This window comes from Arvicanthis niloticus, chromosome 28 (genome assembly GCF_011762505.2).
Source record: "Arvicanthis niloticus isolate mArvNil1 chromosome 28, mArvNil1.pat.X, whole genome shotgun sequence".
In the NCBI taxonomy this organism is placed as follows: domain Eukaryota; kingdom Metazoa; phylum Chordata; class Mammalia; order Rodentia; family Muridae; genus Arvicanthis; species Arvicanthis niloticus.
The window spans coordinates 17,800,578-17,824,623 of NC_133436.1; positions in this window are offsets into that span (position 1 = coordinate 17,800,578).

Sequence of the window (24,046 nt, forward strand, 5' to 3'; positions counted from 1 at the left end):
TCACTCCTGCTTGGGCATGAACTCTCCCTGTCCTGCATTCTCCTGGCCACTTGCTAAGGTCTAGCAGTGCTGATTGGGAGATCAAGGAGAGAAGAGCCCCTTTGTCACTAGTGCTCCTAACTGCAGTGCTGATGGCCTGCTTCGCGTTTACTCCATGAAAGGGAGATTTCTCTGGATTAATGTGTACACTTTAGAGATGTGACTGTCCCTTAGAGAATTAAGCCCATCCGTCATTGCTCATTAGTGTGAATTACTTTCATCAGTACAATGAGTGGCCCAGAATAGACTCCCAATTAATAATTTCTGAGTTGATAAAGGCAGGCCAGGAGATAGGAGTTGCCAAGCCATCTTCCTAATGTTTTAGAGACCTCCTCTGACAGTCTGGTCCTGGAGCAGAGCTTGGTCCCGTCATCTGAGCAGTCACTGTGAAAAAGAATGTGTATAAGACCCTCTGGGTTTATGATCCCACCCCTGGTTTCTGGTGGCAGCTGTCAACACTCTGTGGGGGAAAGGCCCACTTGCTCTACACAATCTGATTGGGAAGGAGACACATTGGAGAAAATAAGTGAATGTAAAAATTAAAAAAAAAACAAAACAACAACAAAAACCCAATAGTGGGGCCAGCAATGTAGCCTAGTGGTTGAGCCCCTATTTTCATTCATACAATGCCACGGGTTACATTTCCAGTGTGGAAAGGGTAAAGCCCGAGGACCTAAGTTCAATCCCCAGAACCCACATAATAGAAGACAGACATGGTAGCATATGTTTGTAATCCCATTGCTGGGGAGGTAAAGACAGGTAGATCTCTGGGGCTCGCTGGGCAGCCAGCCTAGCCTACATGGTGAGTTTCCAGCTAACTAGCAACCCTGTCTCAAAGATGAAACAAAGCAAAAGACAAGAATTAAAGAAAGATGCATAAAGATTAAATAGGACCCAAGGAACAAGACAGAAGTTGTCTTCTGACCTCCAAATGTGTGGATACACACATAATCACACATCTGTGCACACATATGCACCCACCTACCCACCCCCCCACACACGTGTACACACACACACACACACACAAGCAAGACGAAAGGTATGAAGAACAAACTATGACAAGAATTGTGCTCTGAACAAAACAGATCCGATCTTTTAAAAAATAAATTTAAAATATAAATTCTTTTAAAATAAAAAAAGATGGTCTAGACATCTTTTAAAAATTTACAGAAGAGAAAGATGAAAGATAAAGAAGTCTTATATGGGGGGGGGGAATGGTTTGTATTTTTATCCAGGAGAAACCGACCTGTTTCAATAAAACTTTGTTCTTCAAAGTCCCATAAATGATGTTTCTAAAAATTTCAAATGTTTATTTTAATAAATGGTATCTTTATCTTAATAATATCTACTCAACATAGAAAATTTTATTAATATTCTCATAATTTAATATACTATGATTGCTAATCTCAATTGTCAACTAGAGGGGATTTAGGTTGTCTGAGAAGCAACCTTTTGAGTGTGTGTGTGTGTGTGTGTGTGTGTGTGTGTGTAGACATTTAAGAGATGTGCAAAGACCCACCCTAAATATGGGCTGGGCCATCTCACCAGCTGGAGTCCTGGACTGAATATAAAGGAGAAACAGAGTTGAGCACCAGTGTTCATCTCTCTCTGCTTCCTGACTGTGGATGCACTGTGACCAGCCAGCCACCTCAAGTTCCCACTGCCATGCTTCTCCCACCCAAATAAACCTATTCTGTCCTTCCTGAGTTAGTTTTGTTAAGTGTGTTTTGGAGCGATGAGCAAAGTAATGCTCAACAACACTATCCTAGGCTTTTCCACTCCTTCCCTCTCCAGTGGCTTCTCTGGTTTCCCACCTTAATTGCTCACTCCCGTCCTCAGGCCACACTGGACTTCTTCCACAAGATGACAAACTGTGTCTCCAAAGTCTCCTTGCAAGCGTTAGTCACAGCATCTCGCATGGCATCCCTCCTGGCTTTACTCCAGAGATTTCTCCGTCTTCTCAGAAGAACCGTCAACTCATTGGCCTTTACTCACTAGAATCTCTCCTTCCTTCTCCTCCTGGGTAAGGATCCTGATCCCTTCTGACCTATGCCTTCCTTTCTCCCTTTCACACTTTATGCTACAGTACTTTCAGAGAAAACTAGATTCAGTTAAACACAACGGTACACCTGAATTAGATTACAGAAAAGCATAGGGCTGCTTCCTGGTTTCTTATTAAACTCCCACACACTTCAAATTGGATGAATGAATGAATGAATGAATGAATCAGCTCCCTGCAACTAGCTCTTCAGCCAGTCTTGAGATTATGGAGGGGGTGTGAATCCATGGCACTTTGCAGGGTGTTACCAACACAAATCCTGCTAAGACTAAGGGGGTCAGCTCTTAGCCAGACTCACTGGGCCCTGTCTCTCGATGACCACGGTGCTGTGCTCAGACGCCTTTCTAAAGTTTCTTTGAAAATAGAGAAGCTTCAGGAAAGTCTTGGTGCCTGATGCTGGGATGTGGTCCAGTCAAGAAGTGCCTGAACCAATGGAACTACCTAATCCTTGACTTTCTCCAAAACAGTAACTAAATGAATCCCTTTTCTTTATAAAGTATCCACCCTTGGATATTTTTCTATAGCACAATTCTTGATTCTATTTTATTTCAATAAATGCTACAGAGAAAGCAATAATCACACCAGTAAGATAGACATGAGTTAGGTATTTTCAAGAATAAACCACGCACTCAAAGAACTATCATTAAGTGCTAACATGATTGCAAGTCCTAGCATAGACACTACAAGTCTAGTTGTTACAATGTAGTGTTGACTTCCTGTCTCTAAGATAGATCCTAGAGTGGATACTTTGCTTCTAAAGTAAATTTTAACTAAAATTCCTGGCTGCATTTATCTGAAAACCTAATGAATTACCTAAAAGATCATTTTTAAATTTATTTTTTAAAACAAAAACTCTTACCACTCTAGAGACAGTGAGACCTGGGAGAATAGAGTCAACAAATGAGGCAGACTAAAGTCTCATTCAACAGCCAACTTTATTCAGAGCATCAGACGATTTATGTTCTAGAGGGTTAAAATAGTTCACCTGAGTAAAGTTCTCATGAGTTCAATCTGTATACAATTACAAGGGTAAGCGCACATGGAGCAAAACCACGTTTGTTTTTTTTTCCATAGAGGCACATAAAACATAATTTAAACATTTAATTGAATAACAGCAGCAATCAATAATCCATAATCAAGTAAATTCACTTTTATCTGCTACACCTGGAAAGAACATGAACACATATTCCAAGAAGTTTCGAGTTTTGAAGAAACTGAGGTCACAAAACTCTTGTTTCCTTAGAGTTTTCTCACTAGCACACAGAATTCTCTCATGACTCCATTCTTGGACTATGTTTCAGCAAGAAAACTTTAATAGCACATCTAAAGGCTAAATGTCTTACCTTGGTAAGACATTGGTAAGCATTATATCATTTAGTGGTATAACTTATTGTTTGGTCCAGATTTTTCCATGTCTGGGCCACACAAGTCTTCGACTAGTTTTAGAGTTCGGCTAGCTCTGGCTTACTAGTGTTTCCAGGAAGTTCTAACCTGGGTCACCCTGCTTATCTCTTACTTATGAAAGTTCTTTATTAGATTCAATCTGTCAATATAAAGTCAGTTTACTCATTTAAGTCATGTAGTACATAAATAATTAGTACTGGAAAGTGGCTGAGACTCTGTGAACAGAAATGTGTGAGACAGACTGTCACAAGCCTTGAAGTCACAAGTTTTCCAGGAAGACAAAATGCTGCATAAAACTTGACAGTAATTCAAGGTAACAGACATTTAAATGCCGCACCTTGTCTGTGGCACGCTGTAAATACTTGAGCCATTCATATCCTTAGAGACACCCAGTATTCAGTTTGTTTACAAAAGGAATTACTTGGTGAATAGAAATAATATTTAGATATAGGAATACTTATTAGTTGGAGAGGTAGAGGTGGTGCTTGTCTATAATTTATGAAGACGGGAACAAGAGGATCAGGAGCTCAAGACTATCCTTAGTAACCAAGAGAGGGAGTTGGAGACCAGCCTGGGTGTCTTAGTTAATCTTCTATTTTGTGACAAAACACAATGACCAAGGCAGCTTATGGAAGAAAAGGGTTTATCTGGGGCTTATAGTTTCAGACCATCATGGTGAGGAGCACAGCAGCAGCAGGCAGCAGACAGGCAACAGGCAGGCAGGCAGCAGGCAGGCAGGCAGGCAGGCAGCAGGCAGCAGGCAGGCAGGCAGGCAGCAGGCAGGCAGGCAGGCAGGCAGCAGGAAGCAGGCAGGCAGCAGGCAGGCAGGCAGCAGGCAGGCAGGCAGCAGGCAGGCAGCAAGCAGGCAGGCAGGCAGCAGGCAGGCAGGCAGGCAGCAGGCAGGCAGCAGGCAGGCAGCAGGCAGGCAGGCAGGCAGCAGGCAGGCAATAGGCAGGCAGGCAGGCAGGCAGTAGGCAGGCAGCAGGCAGGCAGGTAGGCAGCAGGCAGGCAGCAGGCAGCAGGCAGCAGGCAGCAGGCAGCAGGCAGCAGGCAGCAGGCAGCAGGCAGCAGGCAGCAGGCAGCAGGCAGGCAGGCAGGCAGCAGGCAGGCAGGCAGGCAGGCAGGCAGGCAGCAGGCAGCAGGCAGGCAGGCAGGCAGGCAGGCAGGCAGCAGGCAGGCAGGCAGACAGGCAGTAGGCAGGCAGGCAGGCAGGCAGCAGGCAGCAGGCAGGCAGGCAGGCAGGCAGGGCACGCTGGAGCAGTAGCTGAGAGCTTACATTGATCCACACGCATGAGGCAGAGAGAGCTAACCGGGAATGACTTGAGCTTTTGCAACTTCAAACCCATGCAGTGACCCACCTCCTCTAACAAGGCCACACCTTCTTCTCTTTCCCAAAGAGTTCTACCAACTGGGGGCAAAATATTCAAATGTATGAGCTTATGGGACAACTCTCACTCAAACCGTCACAGTAGGATACTCGAGACTCTGTCTTAGATGGAACTCTAATATGTATGATCTAAGCTGGCCCTTGGCATCTTGGACCACTGTGTGATCCTCCTGCCTCAGTCTCCTGAACATTCAAAACTATTTGTGTACCACCTTGCCCAGCTAAGTGGTGAGTTGAGGAAAGTAAGCAGTTGGATTGGCAGTCTTTTCAGGCCTGGAGTGCTGTGACCCTGAAGTTGTGGTGGAACTCTCCTTGCATGGCCACAACTCTGACATTATTGGTGCAAAGAGCACAGGGAGGAAAAATAGCCCAGGATTCTGGACCTCACAGGCTCACAGGAGGTCTCCGAAGACCATTCCTAGTAACGCTTCATTTTTTCTCTTTACATGCATCTCACATTTCACATAAAGCGTTGGCCTGTCGTGAAGTATGCCTGATACTTTTCATGCAGCTGGGTGCAGAAATGAATTCCAATATATTCATTTATTACAAAGATGTTCAGGCCTTTATTGGACCGGTGGTTTGATCAACTCGGGTGCCTTGCCTATGCGGCATGAAAATAAAGGAATTTTGGGTGCAGTTGTTAGAACATTAACCTGAATGAGCACTGATCCTGTCCAGTGGCGGGTTTGTTTTAACACCAAAGACCTCTGCTCAAAAGACGAAACTTTCCTATTTTTCTGAAACTGGTTACACTCCAAACTCTACTCCCTCCCCTGAGGAGACGATTAGAAGGGCAGAAATTCGTCTAGCTCAGCTCTTTCCAGTTGGGGAAGACAAAAAAATATCTTTCTCACTTAGTCCTGTTGGGATCACCATTCAGTCAGATTCGGATGCAAGCAGGGGAAGAAGCTCTTATCCCCACCCAAGGTAGTTTCTTCCAGGCGAAGGGCCAAGTATCTCACCAAGACAGAAGAGGGCGCTGTGTGGCTCACCAACGCAGACTTACATCTGAGGTCTGCATTAAAGTCCCCAGCAGGGAAACTGCTTGACTGATTTTCACTGCCTTGCCATCTAGTTTGGTTTGACCCATCTGATCCAAATCTCCGAAGCCAAAATGAAGTGCCCACCGAATCTGGATAAGCCATCGTCACCTTGAAGGTTAAGAACTTCTGGGTTTGGGGATATTAACGTGCCCAAGGCCGACTGAAAGGTCATCTCTTGTCTTTCCAGCTTAGATTCCTTCCTTAGCTACCTCTCATCTCTGGCCTGTTGGCACTAGGGCAATTCAGTAATTCTTCAGGCAGCTTATGAATCTCCCATCTTTTGTAAATGCAGACAGACCCCGTTGTGGTAGCAACGCTCCTGTCTTATTTTTAGCTATTAAAGTAAAAATGCCACAGATCAGGTCGCTAAAGGTCAAACATTCGCTTTTTTTCCACCTGTGCATCGTGGAAGTCCAAGAGGAAGCCCCGGCAGATCTGGCACCTACCGAACAACGACAATCCTGGCTTCTGTCCCAATGTCATGGAAAAGAGAATCTCCAGTCTTTCTCACAAGTTCGGGAATCTCGGTCCTGAGAGCCCCAACCTTATGACTCAAAGGCCTCATCTCCACATTCTCTCACACGAGGGGACTGTGCTCCAAACATATGAGTGTGGGAGGGGCAGAAACAGACAGCCATGGCAGCTTATAAACAAGTATCACACTCAATATTTTCTCTTTTTTTTTCTTTCTTCCACCCCAGACTCTGCAAACTAGAAGTGTTTTCCTTGTCAGTATTAACAAAAGAATGACAGTTAAAAAAAAAAAAAAAAAAAAAAAAAAAACCCAAACCAAACAAAACAAACACTGGGAAAGGCATTCAAAGTAATTGCTCAAACACCATAACAGCATTCATTTTATTGTGGGCCTGTGGCTTTAAGTTTCCTCAAATCTTTCGATGTTAGAAGCTCCTTGAAAGAAATGTACCTTCACGCTGAAGACTAATTTGATTCTTCAGAGAAAGCCAGAACTAGTACATGGCAATGCTGATAGACAGAGTAGGTAAACTTCTGTTGTTGATCAGTAGACAAAGGCTTTGATAGAACAGAGGGAAAAGATGTAAGAAAAGAGAGGACCATCTCTCCTGCTAAGTTACCCAGTGCCTGGGGAATGAGACTCACTCCCAAGAGAAAGACACTATTCCCTTCTAGCGACATAATCAGGTTTTAGAAGCCCACCTCTCAACACCAGCACTATGGTGACCACGTAGAGACCCAAACTTGGAGGGAACAGACCACCCCCCAAAACCATAGTAGGAAGCTACCTGGAAAGTTGTTTTGGGTTGTAGTGGGCAAACACAGTCTGGAAATAGCCTCAGGCTTTCAGTTTCTGTCCCCCTACCCCAACTCCCGGCCCCAAACAGTTTCTTGAAACTATTATGTGACCAGAAGACATGTAAACACCATACCTCAGACTAGGCATACTGTTCAATGGCCAAGCACTTCCCTAGAATGCGCAAGACTTTTGAGGGATGCTCCCCACCCCACTTCCCAGCCAAGCTATGATAAGATTAACAAAAGCAGCTTAAGTGGGGGAAACACTTACAGTTCATGACATAGAAGAGGAGGCAGTAGCATCTGGTTACATCACATCCACAACCAGGAAGCAGAGAGGGATGAACACTTGCTTGCAAGTATTAACTCCATGTTATAAGATCCAGGATCACGTGCCCATAGAATGATCCGGCCCACAAGTAAGATGAGTCTTCCTACATTTATTAATGTCATCAAGATAACTCCCCAGGGGCCCATCTCCCAAATGATTTTAGAGTCTGTCAACTTGACAAAAATCATCGCAAAGCTCTTGGTTCAGTCCACAGTACTGATACAAAGAAATAAGTGTGCAAGAAAAAGAGAGGAGGTGGGCAGAAAGGAGGATGGGAGGGAGGAAGGAAGGAGAAAGAGAGAGAGAGAGAGAGAGAGAGAGAGAGACAGAGAGACAGAGAGACAGAGAGACAGAGAGAGACAGAGACACAGAGAGACAAAACATGCACTTTAGGGAGATGGCTCTCAGGGAGTAAGTTCCTGTCATGCAAGCATGAGGATCAGAGTTCATATCCCCAGTACACATATAAAGCCAAGTGTGAGAGCATCCCTGTATTCCTATGAGGATATAGAAGGTGGACACAGGAGACTCCTCAGGACCTCACAGGCCAGCTAGCCTGGTGCTCTCAGAGATCAGCAAGGTGGAAGGGGAGGACAAACAATGGACGTTGTCTTCTGGCCTCCATATGCTCACCCGTTGCACATGTATTCACCATGGTACACATGAATGCACATTTATACATACCTTGTCCTTATGCATACATGCAGATTTAAAAAAAGAAATGGCCACATGTACACTTCACATTTGGTCTTAGAAACTAGCCGGTGTGATGTTATCAACCACTTAAAAGGCTTTGCAGGAAATTGTCTCAGTGTCGCCTCTATTTTGGGCAGCATGAAACAGACCCTGCTCTAAACCACTTCAAAGCAGTTTCTTAGCCAAATAGTTACCAGTTGTGTTCAAGTTACTTCCATTTTAGCAGGCCTTGTACCTACAGAGTTGCCTCCATTCCTCATGCCAAGGTCTTTGCTAATTTGGAACATGAAGTGAGCTCTCTTCCCATTGCAGAGGACACGACTGGTGTTGACGCATGTGAGCTGGAATCAGTAGAGGACGGGTTCTGTTCTCTCTCCTTCCTTCCTAACAACGTCATTAGTCTTTGTTCAATGGGCATATCACATACTGCCTTGTCCTCTTAGAGAAAAATATTACTCATGCTTTGTAAAGTAGTTAGATTTTTTTGAAGAACAGCCAAATACTGCACTGTGAAGATGAGAGAATGCTCTTTTAACAAGAGTCTTAGTCAAGATCCTCAAGGTCAACCTAATAGAAAATTTAGGAAGAGATTACAGCTTGAAATACAATCTTCTGGCTCTGCAAACCACTGGTCTTTTTGGGCCTAAAACCAATTCTTCTTCCTCCTCCTCCTCCTCCTCCTCCTCTTCCTCCTCCTCCTCCTCCTCCTCCTCCTCCTCCTCTTCTTCTTCTTCTTCTTCTTCCTTCTCCTTTTCTCCTTTTCTCCTTCTCCTTTTCTCCTTCTCCTTTTCTCCTCCTTTTCTCCTTCTCCTCCTCCTCTTCCTCCTCCTCCTCCTTTCTCCTTCTTCCTTCTCCTCCTCCTCCTTTCTCCTTCTTCCTTCTCCTCCTCCTCCTCCTTCTTCTTTTTCTTCTCTTCCTCCTCTTCCTCTTCCTCCTTCTCCTCCTCCTTTCCCTCCCTCCTTCTCTTCTTCCTTTTCCTCCTCCTTCTCCTCTTCCTCCTCCTTCTTTTTTTAAAGACAGGGTTTTTCTGTCTTTAAGCAGCCAGGGCTGTTTAAACACCCTGGCTGTCCTGGACCAGGCTGGCCTTGAACTCAGAGAGCTGCCTGCCTCTGCCTCCAGAGTGCTGGGATTAAAGGCGTGCACCACCATTGCCTGGCTATTCCTCCTCTTTACACCCAGGTTTTCATTTCTATCAAGAATATACACTAATGTTCACAATCCTGGGCTCACAGAGCTTTAGTCTGACCCAGGTTAAGACTGAGCTGGCAAGGGAGGCACACTGTCAGTTAGCTGCTCTTCTATATAGGACTCCAGGGAAATTGATCTAAGAAGTCACTCGGGGCACTGAGCTGATGATGACAGTACAGACTCTTTAAGAAGAAGGGGTGGTTTGGGGAGGAGAAGAAACATTGGTCTTCACTAATTGGAGACAAAAAATATCATAGCCAAGTATCCTAAGTGCACTGTGATCATGAGCAATATACCTTCAGTATATTGCAAAATGTACTCTCATTAGTAGGACGTGTTTTACTACATTTGTTTTGTGTGTGTGTGTGTGTGTGTGTGTGTGTGTGCGTGCGCACGCACACATTCACACATGCACATGCCATGCTTTTTTAGTGTGCCATGGAGCATATGAAGAGGTTAAAAGACAACTTACAGGAGCTGGGTTTTTTTCTTCCATGGGGTCTGTCTTAGTGTTTCTATTGCTGTGACAAAACACTACGAGCAAAAGTCAGCTGGGAAGGAAAAGGTTTTTTCAGCTCACACGTCCACATCGTATTCATCGTTGAAGGAAGCCAGGACAAGAACTCAAACAAGGCTGGAACCTGGAGGTAGGAGCTGATGCAGAGGCCACAGAGGAGTGCTGTTTATTAGAAGCGTGCTCTCCCATGGCTGCTCAGCCTGCTTCTAATAGAACCCCATTGATCACTAATTAAGAAACTGCCTTACAGCTGGATTGTATGGAGGTATTTTCTCAACTGAGGCTCCCTCCTCTCTGATGACTCTAGCTGTGTCAAGTTGACAAACACAGTCAGCCAGTACAAGGCGTCAGGCATGGAACTCAGGTCGTTAGAGGAATGTGCCTTTATTCATTAAGCCATGTCATTGGCCTGATGAAACACATTTTTCATAAAGTGTTGGTACGCACATGTAAGAATGGGAAAGATTACTTTGGGGCTGAAGAAATTAGAATCCAAATAAGTCACAGAACACACAATGCACAAAGAGTATTGTTTGCAAGTGGAAAAATCAGAACTCAGATACCAATCTTGCAAATATATCCTTAATATTTTTCTACAATGTGGTGACTTGGGTCCCTAGAGGATCTGACCAATCTATGAACTCACCCCCTCACACAAAAGTGCACACAATTTAAAAAAAAAAATAATTTCAGTTCATCCAGGGTCTCTAGGAGACCTCAAATTCAGACTAAGAACCACTTACACTGTGCTCTCCTGGATGTGTCTGAGTGCATTTATCAAATGAGAATATGATGTTTCACCATTACTCCTGAAGACTAGGGCAGGCTTAGTTTCTAACGTTGGGATAAGTTTTTTGAGTAACACTGGAAATAAAGAGTCTTTCTTCACAGTATCTTGATATTTAAAACACCCCAGAGATAGTGAACATGTCCCCCAAGGGTAGCCATATTGGAAAGGAAGAGTGTGTTGGGTCATGAAGCCAAGGCAGCACTAGCACTTCAGGAAGACAATGAACAACTGTGGCCAAGGTGCCTAAGATTGAAATGTCCCCTGTACCCATTTCCTCTCGTTTCCTTTCAGTAAAAGAAACCACTAACTAACAGGACACTTGGCCACTTATGTAGGTAGATACTACATTTTCTAGGCTCCTTTACAGGTAGGTGTGGCCATATGGCTGAGGCCAAGTCAGAGTGTTGTGAGAAAAAAAGAACTGTAGGCAAGTCTGAGATGAGTGTGCACCCTTCCCGTCTCATTTCCCAGGTTCCATGGACTTGAATGTGGCTCTGGAAGTGGCTCAATGTCAGTCAAGGAACATTGAGGGACCTGAGGTGGGGAATGTGTATCTCCATATGATTGTATAGAGTGGATTAGCCTACCTGAGGAGGGTGGCCACCACCTCTGGCTCCCTTGTGAAAGAAAGACATTAGCTTCTCTGGAATCTCTGTGTGCAGGGGTCCCTTTAGTACTCTAGCCAACATCACAACTAAGTCACACATCAGAAAAGATGACAGAGAAGTCATATGGAACTGAGGGGTGGGTATTCTCATTATTTCAGGTGTAAGACTGGATCAGAAACCTGATAGTAGATTAAAGAGCTAATCTTTACACGCTCCATCTTTTAAGACTTCTGTGGGTTCTAGAACAGTGGAGAACACATGTAATATGTTCTCAGGGCACTTACCTTGTAGTGGCTAGGTTATAAAATAAGTACGTAAACAAATCACGAGACTACTATCTCGGCATGTGTCAAAAAGAAAATGAAACTGGAAAAGTGGCTGCAAGGCTCTGCCTCACACAGAGTTGGTCAGGAGAATACCGAAGCAAAGTTGAAGCTGAGAAAAACTAGATGAAAAAGGACTAAGGCTAAAGCTATAACAAGATTCCAAATGAGGGCACCAGGCACAGGGAACAGCAAAGATGGAGCCCCGGAGAAATGGATACACTTATCCAAGGCAAGCAATCTCAATACCCCATTCCAATAATGCTCTATTTTGATACAGTGATTTAAATTTTCAGACAGAAAAAAAAAATCCTCAAATTCATTTCACGGGTAATTTCACTTCAATGGCAGCTAGCAGGACAGTATCACCAGAAGAAAGCTTACATCAAGAACCAATTAATTTATCAAGTAAGATTTCTTTTTTGGCCTGAGTTGTTCTGGACACTACCGAACTATAACAATTGATCTTCTCCTGCCAAATGGGTTTGCCATCAGCACATACACACTTTTCAGCACACACCCACTTCCTCTCAGCACACACCCACTTCCTCTCAGCACACACCCACTTCCTCTCAGCACACACCCACTTCCTCTCAGCACACACCTTTCTGTCAGCACACACCCACTTTCTCTCAGAACACACCCACTTCCTTTTAGCACACATCCATTTCCTTTTAGCACGTGCCCATTTCCTGTTTAGCACACACCCACTTCCTGTTAGCACATACTCATTTCCTCTCAGAGCACATCCTCTTCCTCTCAGAGTACAACCACTTCCTCTCAGCACATACCTACTTCCTCTCAGAGCATACCTATATCCTGTCAGCACATACCCACTTCCTCTCCAATTTCTTTCCTATCAAAAGCAGATAGCTTGCTACCGAGTGCTTTAGTTTATTCAGTGGTTTACATATAGAAACTTAACCATGGCAATGTGTATGTTCCTAACAAAACGTGTCATTTTTTAACCAGTGTCTGGAGAAGTTAAGAAGTCACTCTGGATGTGGGTGGTTTTATGGAGTTCTGTGATGAGGACATTTGGGAGCAGGCAGGTCTTTGGATGACTCCCATGAAACAAACAAACAAAAAAACAGTAGGAAGGAAAAATGTTTGGTAATGGAGCTTCTCTTTATGATGAAGATCATGCCAAACAGGACTGGAGAGTGAAGAGTGCTTGCTGTTCTTCCAGAGGACCCACCAGGCAGCTCACAGCTATCTGCAACTTCAGCTTCAAGGGACCTAATGCTTTTGACCTCTGAGGGTAGCACTACTAGTGTGTACATGCATACATAAATACACACACACACATGCACACACATGCACACGCATGCACACACTCATGCATACACACATGCACATACATACATGCACACACACGCATACACACACATGCACACAGGCATGCACGCACACATACCTACACACAATTGAAAATACTAAAAATAAATCACTTTAAAATTTGTAGCAGAAATTTGAACCCTGGGCTACACAAGTCAAATAAATGCACATGTATGATGTCATGTATTGTTTGTATCCTAGATATCAATTATTAATTTTTTTCTCCAATTATGTTTGTTAGAGGAAAGGAAAAATTATGTTTTCTGTGTTTAAAAATTATTGTCCAATGAAGAAATAATCAAAGGGCATGCAGTCAATGTGTATAATGAAAATAATATTATAGAGGAAATTAAAGAAGTTAAGAAAAATCATCATGTACATTTTCTGGATTTTGTCACATTGATAGCATATATTGCCCTTATAAACATATACTTTTTTTTTAAAAGAATTACTTATTTATTTTATGTATATGAGTACATTCTAGCTGTCTTCAGACACACCAGAAGAGGACATCAGATTCCGGTATGAATATTTGAAAGCTACCATATGTTTACTGGGAAACATATGGTTTAACAGAAATATGTATTGCATAATTATGTGTTACATAGTTTTTGGACATTTACTTCTGTAGACTCAAGTCAGCATCTGGTACAAATTTCTTTATCCTAAGGAAGTGTCTTCAATATTTCCTGTAGTGGGGATGAAGAGATGGCTCAGGAGTTAAGAATGCTTGCCTCTCTTGCAGAGGACTGAAGTCTAGTTTCTAGCATGCTCATCAGATGCCTCACAACTGCCTGAAACTCCAGCTCCAGGGGATCTAATGCCCTCTTTGGGTCTCTAAGAGAATTACAGGCATCACACACACACACACACACACACACACACGCGCGCGCGCGCGCATTCAATCTTACAATAAATAAGTCTTTAAAAAATATTTCTTGTAGCACATTTTAGCAGTAATGCAGTAATTAAAGAGTAATTACTTAATTTCTGCTTGTCTGAAAATGTATTTCCTCTTTACTTTCCAGGTAAGGTTTGGTGGGTCTTGAAATACTGAATAGTCTTTTGTTCCTTTAGCAGCGTGAGGATACCATTCTCTTACTGTCTAGACTTCATTAAGTGTGAAGCTCTTTCCTGTATTGGTTTTATTTTGTTTGTTTGTTTGTTTGTTTGTTTGTTTTTTACCTTATGTGATTTGCAATTATTCTCTTACTGTTCTCAAATTTTTATCTGTTTTTTTTCCCCCCTGCATTTTGGCTATCCTATGTCTTAATTTGGTTTTCTTCACATTTAACCAATCTGTTAATTGGATTTCTCAGCTCATTATATATTAACATTTTTACTATACTTGGAAAATTTGACATCACAGTTTATTTCTGACCCCCATTTATACACGTTGAACTATTTAGTATTTTTTTTCTACCATATGTCTAGTGCTTTTCATTTTCTTTCAAGTCTTAAATTTTTTGTAACATTCACTTCTTGGAGAAAGGCACATGGTTGTCATCATACTAGTGAAGGGTACAGACCTTTTGTGAAAGTTGGTTTTCTCCTTCTACCATGTAGGTCCTGGGGGTTAAACTTAAATCAGCTGGTTTAGCAGCAAGAGCGATTACCCATTGGCTATCTCTCCAGTTCTATCATAGTTTTCTATTTGTTTATGTCCTTCTATGACTGATTAGAGAATAATTGGTCTGCATTCAATTTCATTGTTTATTTTTTCAGATATCAACAATCTGAAGTTAAATTCGTCTTGTGGATTTGAAATTTCAGTTATTGACTTTTTCAGCTATAGAATTTCCATATGGTATCATTTATGGCTTCTGTCTTTCTACTGTTGCTAGTTTTGGATGAGATGTTAGCATATTTCCCACAAACTCTTTGTAGGTGTTTACTTTGAAGTCTTTTAATCCTAAAATCCAGCATCTGAGCCTACTTGGAGTTAGTTTCCACGGACTGTTTTAAAAACTATTTACTTCTTTTTTTTTTAAATGCCTGGAGTTTTTAAATAGAAAGTTGGACTCTTTAATCCCAGCACTTGAGAGGCAGAGGCAGGCAGATTTCTGAGTTTGAGGCCAGCCTGGTCTACAGAGTGAGTTCAGGACAGTCAGGACTACACAGAGAAACCCTGTCTAGAAAAAACAAAAAAACAAACAAACAAACAAAAAAAAAACAAAAAAACAAAAAAAAAAAAAGTTGGACTCTATGGCTAGTAGACTGAGTTAAGTATTCTCAGTTTCAATATTTTTGAGCATTACTTTACATTTTAGCAAACCGTCCATATTTAGGCTGGGGATTATCTGTGCCCTAATGTTCAGTTTCTGATGTTTCTCTTAGATTGATATTTACTTGTTTTAACCTCGTTACAAAAAGTCCCCATGCCTGTGTAGTTTAGTGAACAAGTAATTATGTGTCAGAGGTCATATTGAGATATTCTGAGTCCATGAGACTTTTAACCCTGCCTTGTTCAAGGTCTGTTGAGGAATGTGCTAGAAATATGGCAAATTCTTCTGGTGTGTGATGGATTTTGTTTGTTTTTATGATTAATTTTTGTTCATGACAGTGTCTCTCCCTGTAGCCCAGGCTAGCCTTGAACTCATTACATAGTCTTAGATAGCCTCAAATCTTTAGTGATCACCCTGCCTTAGTCTCCCAAGTGCTAGGGCCACAGGTGTTAGCCATCAAGCCCAGCAAACTTTTATGTCTTCTTCAGTCTTCACCTGCTGATGGGTGTTTGAGATAGCCCCAGTACAACCATCCAGAGCCATATGAGGAGTTATGCTCCAGCCCCTCTGTGATCTCTCTTCCAACATCACATTTAAATGTCGAGTTGGTTTTTTTGTCCTCCTTAAGCTGAAGTGGGAGGTATCATCTGCTGATTCTCTAAGTTTTGTATTTCTGCGGAATCTGTCACCTCCACCTGGAGAGATACAGTCTTGACCTTTCGAGAAACAAATCTGTCCCCTCTGGATTATGAGTATTATTGCTTGCCTGAAGAAGAAAGACAGCAGAGCTCTAGCAAAAAGCTCACAGACCTGTTAGTTTTCCATGCGTAGTTTCCTTCATTTGTTTTCTGCCTTTGGTGATTTTCTTATTCCTGGAGACCGTTGCTTATAATAATTCTGTCCACTTTTCAATATTTTTCACAACATAAGAAATTTACTACAGATTTTTAATCATACCCAGAGCTTGCCAGTTTAAATATATGACTGCCAACTACCTGATATTCATTCTCATTCTCTCTCTCTCTCTCTCTCTCTCTCTCTCTCTCTCTCCCTTTCTCTCTCCCTCCCTCCTTTTCTCTCTCCCTCTCTCCTCTGTGTGTGTGTGTATGTGTGTATTTAGGTGTGTGATTTGTATATGTGCATGCAGGCACATGTTTGTGCATGGTTGTATTTGCCTATGTGCACATGTGTGTGTATAGGCCAGAGGCTAATGCTCAATGCCTTTTTCAATCACTCCGCCTTATTTTCTGTGAGGCAGGGCTTCTCAGTGAGTGGAGCTTACCTAGACTACCTGGTGTGAGAGTGAGGGACATGTCTCCCTCTGGCCAGCACTGGGATTATAACTATCATGACCATTTTGTTTTGTTTTGTTTTGTTTCGAGACAGGGTTTCTCTGTGTAGCCCTGGCTGTCCTGGACTCACTCTGTAGACCAGGCTGGCCTCGAACTCAGAAATCCACCTGCCTCTGCCTCCCAAGTGCTGGGATTAAAGGTGTGTGCCACCACTGCCCGGCATCATGCCCAATTTTTAGTGTGGGTGCTGGGAACTGATTCAGGCCTTCAAGCTTACATAGCCATTTCCCAACTATCTCCCCGACACCCACACTTTAAAAGAACAATATTGGTAGATATTCTATTGTAAAGATCTTCTGAGATCAAAAATCTAACAAAGGGAGTGTTGCTCAGTGTTCCTAAGTTGTACCACTGTTGTGGCTATACAGAACATTCTCTTCATAGAAGCAGAATGTCTTCACCTATTGATAGACAAGTACCAATTTAAGCAAGTGTAAAAATACATAGGTAACTACAAATCACAGTGTGTATGATGTAAGGAATAGTGTGAAGTGTTCAGAAAAGAGAAGAGTTGGTAATACTGTGTTGTTGAAAATATTTCATCTCATCCAGGGTCTTCTACCCCACCTTTGATCATTCAGTTCCCAGATAAAAGACACACAACTTTTATATTTATAATAAGCCTTGGGGGAAGAGGGAAGAGGGGATGGGATGGGGTTGCAGAGGGGAAACCAGGAAGGAGGACAACATTGGAAATGTAAGTAAATAAAGGAATCAATAAAAAAATTAATAAGCCGTAATCAGCACTATAGCTGGACAGATATCTACCCTCTATGCTATTAGAATCTATTTCTCCATCAATAACCCAGAATTATAATTTACCATGCTCCATCTGGGCTGCTCTAAACTTCAGTTAGCCAGCCCTCATGGCCATGCTTTTATGGCTCACCTAACCCATGACATCTCTCCTCTCTCCTCCTTCTTCCTCTTCTCATGGTTCTCTTTAGACTCTAAGCCCAGGAACACCAGACTACACCTATCCCAATTCTGCCCAGCTATAGGCTGTAGGTAGCTTTACTCACCAATCAGGGATGGCAGAGGGGATAAGATCACATCGTGTCACTTGGGTCTATGTGCAGATTTTCTTGTCCTTAGGGGCCAGTATTTAGCATTCCAATACAGAGCAAAAGACTCAACAATAAAGAATAGCACAGATGTTGAATGGGGAGCTGGTAGGCCAGAAGAGATCTGTTGGAGCGAGTGAGGTGACCCCAAAATAAAACTGATACAGAATGCCCATGTTGACTGGCTGCCTGGACACTGAGACAATCCCGGGGAACATGGAACTAGAAGAGCCAAGGTAAGGCCAAGTCACCCAGAGCCAGAAGTAAAAGACAGCTGCTACCCTTGCCTCCAGGGGGCACTGGGATACTTCACAATCAAGGTGCAAATCATGGCCAGAGGATCCCCAACCCAAGTATCTTCCCTCTCCTTCCTCTGGTTATACCATTGTAGGGTCGCAGGGAGGGGGACAGCAGGAGGGAAGTCTACCTGAAATGTAGAGCTGTTCAGTTTACTGCAGGGCTGACATGAAATATTGAGAAGAACTAAGCCTTAAAGCAGATTAGACATTTTCTTCATAGTTTAGGGCCAACCAGTGTTTGGGGAGCTTACATAAAGGGCTATATTAGTTATAGACCAAGTCAAGAATTCATATTTTGTTTCTGAACATGAGTTATTGTTGAGTTAAATGATACAACCTTCCTCCCTCAAATATGTATTACATGTGGAAGGCAGGAGAAAAAAGAAGCCAAATTTTCCAGGAAAGCCAGAGCTGGAGAGCTCAGTGATTGGAAAGAATGAAGAGATTTCCTGGACAGCTCAGGAGGGAAGGCTCTGAGGCCACAGCTGGGAGTGCAGATCCCAGGAGGTGTTGGAGCTGATTTGAATCTGCTTGGATGCCCCAGTCCAGGAGTGTTGGCCGGTGCTAACAGCTTCCGTCTGTTCCAAATCTCTTGTGTTCATCGTTCTTTATCCCGATATTTCGGTTCTGTCGATGTTTTCCACAAGACTGACCCAATGGTTGGGTAGGTCTGTGGTTATGTCCCTCCAGCATCCATCGGCAACATTTGGTTTCCCTGTGAGAGCTTATTTCCTGTGGTGCTCATAAACTGTACAGTAAGGATGTTCACTGTAGTATAGCATCTGAAGGTCTGTTTTACTCTCCAAGTCCCTCTGTGCGTAAATTTGAAAACAAACAAATACCCCAGCAACACTTAAGGTCTTGAACTTATAAAGAGACTGCTAATGCAGTCACTTTTAAGAGTCTTATATACTTACATGACTTGAAAATGTTCTTTAAGGGGGTCCCCAGCAAAGTGAAGACACAACAAACAGAAGAATATTTTTGAGCTGTACATCTGACAAGGGGTTGACAGAATACATAAGGAACATAAAAAAACCCAACAGCAAAAGACCAACTAGCCTAATTAGAGACTGAACAATAAACCTAAGCAGATTTTGCTGAAAAGGAGACATACAAATGGTTAATAGGTATTTGAAAACATTTTCACTATTTCTAATCATCAGATAGATCTAAATCAAACTGAATCAGAATTTACCCCACTCTATTAAAAGTAGATATTACTAAAAGATGAAATATGACAAATGCTCAACAGGAAGTGACGAACAAGAAATCTTCATTTAGTTAGTGTGTGCAGTTAGTAAATTAGTACAGCCATAAGGGAAAACACACATGGGCACTTCTCAAAAGTTAAAAGAATTGTCATACAATCTTGCATGTCCACTACCAGGCACATGTCCACAGGACATGGAATTGCACACTAACACTCATTTTTGATGAAACATTATTTGCAATAGCCAAGAAAAAGAAATGACATTGTGTCATTAGTTACTTTTCTGCTCTTGTAATAAAACATCATGACCATGACCAAGGCAACTTGCAGAGGAAGAATTTATTTAAACTTATAGTTTCAGAGGGATAAGAACCCATCACTATTGTGGTGGAGAAACACGATGGCAGGCAGGCAGGCAGGCATGGTATCTGCAGCAGAAGCTCAGAGCCTTATATCTTAAATTGTAAGATGAGAGTAGATACACACACACACACATACACACACACACACACACACACACACACACACACTCATGTGCATATACAGAGAGAGGAACAGAAAGACAGAAAGAGAGAGACAGAGAGAATACTTGGAATGGTGTATGGCTTTATGAAAACTCAAGGCCTGCCCCACCCCCCAGTGTCATCTTCCACCTGCAAGACCCACACCCCCAAACATCACCATCCCCAACAATTAGCAGACACACAAACACAAAATTAGATTTTGTGGTTTCAAACTTGAAACTCGATCAAAACATTTTTTCTACCCCCAAAAGTAGATGCAACTCCTATGAGTTCGTATTAATTTCATATAAAGTGGATTTTCCCCTTGGCTCTGAACTGGTTCTCACAAAGCTGCATTTGGATGAGTGGTATTCATGGGCCTCAAAAGCAGGCAAACTTAATTCTTACCGAAGTGCACAGGGGCTTGAAAATGTAAAATTCATGCTTGGATGTTTTTAGAGTTTAAGTAACCGCATGTGTCAGTACAAAATATTTTCAAGTTTTCCCATGCTTCTTTCCATTTTTTTTTTTTTGCTCAGTCAGTACAGATTCATTTTTTACTTTTTACATTTAAAATTGTTTAAATGCTAATTTTGTGTGTGTTATGAATGTGTGTATACTGTGAATGTATGAGTGCTGTAAGTGTAGGTGTGTTGTTAATGTGTTGTGAATATGTGGATGTTTGTGTTGTAACTATGTGCTGTGAATGTGTGTGTGTTGTGAATGTGTGTGTTGTGAGTATACGTGTGTGTTGTGAATATATGTGTGTGTTGTGAGTATATATGTGTGTTGTGAATATATGTGTGTGTTGTGAGTATATGTGTGTGTGTTGTGACTCTATGTGTTGTGAGTATATGTGTGTGTTATGAATATATGTGTGTGTTGTGAATATATGTGTGTGTTGTGAGTATATGTGTGTGTTATGACTGTGTGTGTGGTGAGTATATGTGTGTGTGTGAGTATATGTGTGTGTTGTGACTATGTGTGTGTTGTGAGTATGTGTGTTGTGAATATATGTGTGTGTTGTGAATGTGTGTGTGTTGAGAGTATATGTGTGTTGTGAATACAAGTGTGTGTTGTGAGTATGTGTGTTGTGAATATATGTGTGTGTTGTGACTATGTGTGTGTGTTGTGACTGTGTATGTGGTGAGTATATGTGTGTGTGTGTGAGTATATGTGTGTGTTGTGACTATGTGTGTGTTGTGACTGTGTATGTGGTGAGTATATGTGTGTGTGTGAGTATATGTGTGTGTTGTGACTGTGTGTGTTGTGAATATATGTGTGTGTTGTGAGTATATGTGTGTTGTGGATACAAGTGTGTGTTGTGGGTATGTGTGTTGTGAATATATGTGTGTGTTGTGACTATTTGTATGAATAGAGGCAACGAAGACAGAGGACAACCTTGGTTGTTGTTCCTCACAGGCTGTTTATATTTTCTTTTCCCCCACCCTTCTCTCTCTGAGACAAGATTACGCACTGTCCTAGAACTTACCAAGTAGGCTACTATGCTAAACTGGCTGGCTAGTGAGTCCCAGTATCTTTATCTCCCCAGCACAGGATTAAAAATCACATGCCACTAAACCAAGATTTTTTTTTTTTTAAATGATTTCTGGGGAACATACTTAAGTTCTTACACTTGAAGGTAAACAATTTACCAACTGAGCCATCACTCTGTCTCCTAAAGCCAATTGTTAAGGGATCCATAATTTATGTTTTTTAAATTTAGATTTACTCTAACAAACTGTACATATATTGTTCTGCCTTTATGTATGTTTGTGATCCGTGTGCATGCCTGCTACCCACTGAGATCAGAAGAGAACATTGAATCCCCTGAGACTGGACCTAACAGATGGTTATGAGCCATCATGTGTATGCTGGGACTCAAACCCGGGTCCTCCATGAAAGCAAGGGTACTCTTAACCATAAAGTCAACTCTCTGGCCCCTATAATTCATGTTTTGATGAACTATTGCTATATTCAATTTTCTACACATTTAGATTTTGCTTCATAATTGTCTCTGGGATGGTGAAGTTAACGAAGAAAGGAGAAAGAAGAGAGGACCATTAGAGAGCAGTTGGAAATAATACATCATCTTTGTAGTCAGTATAAGAAAGCACTCATCTTCCTACATTATTGTCTGAGAAGTTTTCTGACCCGGGTATTATATCTTCTATTGCTGGGTGGCCCAGGACAGCAGAGATGTGATTTAAAAGGGGTTGGTAGTGTTCACAAGCAGGCACATATAAAGCACTCAAAACAAGATAAACAGTTTCTCCTGGTTACTGTTCTACTGCTGTGAAGAGACACCACGACCAAGGCAACTCTTATAAAGGAAGCGCTTTTTTTTTTTTTTGGTTTTTTGAGACAGGGTTTCTCTGTGTAGCCCTGGCTGTCCTGGAACTCACTCTGTAGACCAGGCTGGCCTTGAACTCAGAAATCCGCCTGCCTCTGCCTCCCAAGTGCTGGGATTAAAGGTGTGCGCCAAAGGAAGCTTTTAAGTGAGGGTTGCCCTACAGTTTTACCATCATGGCAAGAAGCAAATAGTCCTGGCACTGGAGCAGTCACACAGAGCTTTATATCCTGATCCACTGTCAGCGGGGGTAGGGGGATATGGAGAGACAGAGACACAGAGACAGAGAGACACAGAGAGACCATCCTCATTTGAACCACCATGCAGTTATAAAGTTTCTGCTGTTAACTTCAGAAGTAAAATTTTAATGCATCTTCTCTTTTCTTTAAAAACAAGTTTTATTATTATTTTTTTTTTTACTTAATAGGGAGAAAGAAAATGAAACACCGTGATAATTCATATTGATCATCAACCTGGCATGATGTAGAATGCTTGGGAGGACACCTGTGAGGGGGTTACTGGTTAGTGGGTGTCGTAGTGTGAATAGGCATATCGCCTACAGATTCATGAGTTTGAATGTTTGGTCAAAAGAGAGTGGCATAATTAAGAGATGTGGGCTTGTTGGTGTAGGTGTGGCCTTGTTGGAATAAGTGTCTTAGTGTGGGGGTAGGCTTGGAGACCCTCCTCCTAGCTGCTTGGAAGTCAGTCTTCTAGTTGCCTTTGAACAAGTTATAGAGTTCTCAGCACCAATGTCTTCCATATTCCTACCAGCATGGCACATTGCGTCCCACTTAAAGCATCTTATGCTCTCCAAGTCCAAACTCCCCTAATCTACTTTCCTCTAAACAAAAACACAGTCAAGCTTATCACAGCCATACTCCAGTCCCTGGCACCAACTTATATCTTAGTTAGTTTTCCATTGCTGTGAAGAGACACCATGACCAAGGCAACTCTTATAAAGGACAACATTTAATTGGGGCTGGCTTACAGGTTCAGAGGTTTAGTCCACCATCATCAAGGTGTGAACCATGGCAGTGTCCAGACAAGCATGGTGCTAGAAAATGAGCAGAGAGTTATACATCTTGTTCTGAAGATATAGACCAGGAGAAGATTGTCTTCCAAGCAACTAGAAGGAGGGTCTCCAAGCCCATCTTCACAATGACACATATCCTCCAACAAGGCCACACCTACTCCAATAAATCCACGTCACTTAAGAGTGCCACTATCTGGGCCAAGCATATTCAAACCACCACAACACCCAGTTAAATATTTTCTTTTTTAAGAGTTGCTGTGGTCAATGTCTGTTATGGGGGTCTATCAACCAGCTTTTGTCTCACTGCCCTGAGTATTAGAAAACGTTGATTCTCTGAAAAAAGCTTGAAAGTGCTGGAAGAAGTGAGTCAGGCTTTAAGCAGAAGCAAGAGGGTAACAGGCTTGATTATTGCTGGTACAACAGCTTTAATTACATTAATTGCTAGCACCACTACTTCTGCAATTGCTTTGACAGAAGGAGTTAAGACAGCTACTTTTGTTAATCATCTAGCAAAAAAATATTACTAATGTGTTGAGTATACAAGAGAATTTATATAGGTGTTTGGAACTATGGATTAATGCTCTGTATCCTATTCAAATATTTCTGAAAGAAGTTCAGGGTTTAAGAGTTAGGAGCCATCTCAAGTGTCATGACAAATACCATTGGAGTGGTGTTACTTCTAAAATTTACAATGATAGTCATTATAATTAGAAAAAAAGTTTAAAGACACCTGTAGGGTATTTGGCATAATTCTAACACCTCTCTGGATGTTTTAACTTTGCATAGTGAGATTATGAATTTAAAGGAAGCTGCTCTGTTGAGCTTTGTTGCTGCAGATAATGCCGATAAAATTATTAATGGCTTGAGGTCAGTATTTCCATTTTGGTCAAACCTCAGGAATGGTGTATATTTGATAATGCATATTCCATAGCTAGTAAGGAAGGCATTCTCGTCAGAACAACCTAAGACCAAGCTCAATCTGGTTTATGCAATAAAAAAATGGGGAGAT